We start from the raw sequence: 3,610 nt of genomic DNA, 5'->3' as shown, positions 1-3,610 counted from the left end.
TGATGGGATGCGGGTCTGTGTCTGTGATTCCCCCACACGGTTGAGGGACGGGGGTCTGTGTCTGTGATTCCCCACACGGTGATGGGACGGGGTCTGTGTCTGTGATTCCCCCACACGGTGATGGGATGGGGGTCTGTGTCTGTGATTCCCCACACGGTGATGGGACGGGGGTCTGTGTCTGTGATTCCCCCACACGGTGACGGGACGGGGGTCTGTGTCCTGTGATTCCCCCACACGGTGATGGGACGGGGGTCTGTGTCTGTGATTCCCTCACACGGTGATGGGACGGGGGTCTGTGATTCCCCCACACGGTGATGGGACGGGGGTCTGTGTCTGTGATTCCCTCCACACGGTGATGGGACGGGGGTCTGTGTCTGTGATTCCCCCACACGGTGATGGGACGGGGGTCTGTGTCTGTGATTCCCCCACACGGTGATGGGACGGGGGTCTGTGTCTGTGATTCCCCCACACGGTGATGGGACGGGGGTCTGTGATTCCCCCACACGGGGATGGGACGGGGGTCTGTGTCTGTGATTCCCCCACACGGTGATGGGACGGGGGTCTGTGTCTGTGATTCCCCCACACGGTGATGGGACGGGGGGTCTGTGTCTGTGATTCCCCCACACGGTGATGGGACGGGGGTCTGTGTCTGTGATTCCCCCACACGGTGATGGGACGGGGGTCTGTGTCTGTGATTCCCCCACACGGGGATGGGACGGGGGTCTGTGTCTGTGATTCCCCCACACGGTGATGGGACGGGGGTCTGTGATTCCCCCACACGGTGACGGGACGGGGGTCTGTGTCTGTGATTCCCCCACACGGTGATGGGACGGGGGTTAGTGATTCCCCCACACGGTGATGGGACGGGGGTCTGTGATTCCCCCACACGGTGATGGGACGGGGGTCTGTGTCTGTGATTCCCCCACACGGTGATGGGACGGGGGTCTGTGTCTGTGATTCCCCCACACGGTGACGGGACGGGGGTCTGTGTCTGTGATTCCCCCACACGGTGATGGGACGGAGGTCTGTGTCTGTGATTCCCCCACACGGTGATGGGACGGGGGTCTGTGATTCCCCCACACGGTGATGGGACGGGGGTCTGTGATTCCCCCACACGGTGATGGGACGGGGGTCTGTGTCTGTGATTCCCCCACACGGTGATGGGACGGGGGTCTGTGTCTGTGATTCCCCCACACGGTGATGGGACGGGGGTCTGTGTCTGTGATTCCCCCACACGGGGATGGGACGGGGGTCTGTGTCTGTGATTCCCCCACACGGTGATGGGACGGGGGTCTGTGATTCCCCCACACGGTGATGGGACGGGGGTCTGTGTCTGTGATTCCCCCACACGGTGATGGGACGGGGGTCTGTGTCTGTGATTCCCCCACACGGTGATGGGACGGGGGTCTGTGATTCCCCCACACGGTGATGGGACGGGGGTCTGTGTCTGTGATTCCCCCACACGGTGATGGGACGGGGGTCTGTGTCTGTGATTCCCCCACACGGTGATGGGACGGGGGTCTGTGTCTGTGATTCCCCCACACGGTGATGGGACGGGGGTCTGTGTCTGTGATTCCCCCACACGGTGATGGGACGGGGGGTCTGTGTCTGTGATTCCCCCACACGGTGATGGGACGGGGGTCGTACTGACGAAGGGAGTACCGTGGAGTGTCAGTGTCCTGTCTTAGTGTCGTGGGAGAGGAGGACATACATAAAACATTGAGAAATACACCACAGAACAGGCCCTTTGGCCCACGATGTTGTGCCAAACTTTTGTCCTAAATTTAGAACAAATTAACCTACACCCTAATTCTACCCTAATCCATGTACCTATCCAATAGCCGCTTGAAGGTCCCTAACGTTTCTGACTCAACTACTTCCACAGGCAGTGTATTCCATGCCCCCACTACTCTCTGGGTAAAGAACCTACCTCTGACATCCCCCCCTATATCTTCCACCATTCACCTTAAATTTATGTCCCCTTGTAATGGTTTGTTCCACCCGGGGAAAACGCTTCTGAAGTGGATCCTCACCCAGGCCGTAAGCAGCCACCAGTTTGTGTGGGACTGTGAGGTGGAGGGAGGCAGGGATTCGGTCGCTGGGGTGACCCTCGAGGGGCAACAGTCGGGTGGCAACGCAGCTTATACCGAGGACGACAGAGAGTAGACAGTGAGCCGGGGGAGACAGGTGACCTGCAGAGGGGGGAATCCCCAAGACTAATTAAAACCATCCGAAATCGAACAAGTACAAAAAAAGCAAAAACACGCAGACGCCTCGTTAATCTTCCACCCCAAATATAACCCCCAGCGGACACTGATCCAAATCCACACACGTGGTGTTAAAGAAAGAGGCCCATCAGCCTGAGACAGGCCCTGAACGTGTGTGTGTGTGTGGTTAGCCGCTCGCCCCCCACCCCGCCCCCATCCACATTTTGTGCTCTGAAAGCGAGGTTTATATTATCACAACAAACAGACACGTCCCCCACATTGTGTCAATCCCCAAATCTAAACAAGGACCATCAAAACCCAACCCCAACCGTCGACAGAACCGAAAAGTCAACTGCACCACGCCCACCGTCCGCCTCCCCACTGTGCGGCGAATGAATAGTCCTTGCTGTCGAAGGTCACTCCGAGCCGGGCAAGTTGGACCGTACAGGGCCACGAGGCTCTGCTCAGCACGGCCTCTTCCTTCGCCAGCTCCACACCCATGTCTTGGTAGAGCCGGATGGTGCGGCCTTTCCATTGAGAGTCGCGGTGCCCCTTCGCCCATCCCAAACCCTCTGCTTCTCCCTGAGGCTGCGGAACAGCACGCGGTGGATCTTCAGGGATGAGGACTCGGCCTAATTCAGGGGGTGGGGGGGGCGGGGCACCTCACCCACCGCCTCGCCAAGTGTGCCTGAGAAGTACTCCCAGGGCCTTGGGCCTTCAATCCCCACAATCCCAATATTCTGGCCCCTGGACTGATCTTGCGCTTCATTCTTCGACGATTCATTCGCTCCGATCTCCGAAGACGGCTGCGATTCCAGCACGACAATCACGTGGCCCTGACAGAGATACTTCCACATCTTCGATCGTGGTTCCCTGGGCATCCGCAGTCCGATGAGATTTCCCCAGAGCCGCTCCAACGGGGCCCCAGACCTCTTCAGTCAAACCGGATCTTTATCAGAATAATTCGGTGGGTTTCCCAGAGTAAACGCCACTCGATACTGGAAAGGGGGCGAAAGGTGCAGTTCACCAGCGAGAGTCGCCTCGCGCTCTCCTTCCCGCCACGTTAGACCATCTCAGGTTTCCAAGTTGAATGATTAAACATTGCAAAATGAGTGCCCAACTTGACTGAGGAGATACAGAGTAAAGCTCCCTCTACACTGTCCCCATCAAACACTCCCAGGACAGGTACAGCACGGGGTTAGATACAGAGTAAAGCTCCCTCTGCACTGTCCCCATCAAACACTCCCAGGACAGGTACAGCACGGGGTTAGATACAGAGTAAAGCTCCCTCTACACTGTCCCCATCAAACACTCACAGGACAGGTACAGCATGGGGTTAGATACAGAGTAAAGCTCCCTCTGCACTGTCCCCATCAAACACTCCCAGGACAGGTACAGCACGG

This window comes from Scyliorhinus canicula, chromosome 29 (assembly GCF_902713615.1).
Source record: "Scyliorhinus canicula chromosome 29, sScyCan1.1, whole genome shotgun sequence".
In the NCBI taxonomy this organism is placed as follows: Eukaryota; Metazoa; Chordata; class Chondrichthyes; order Carcharhiniformes; family Scyliorhinidae; genus Scyliorhinus; species Scyliorhinus canicula.
Note: the sequence above shows the minus strand (reverse complement) of the source record.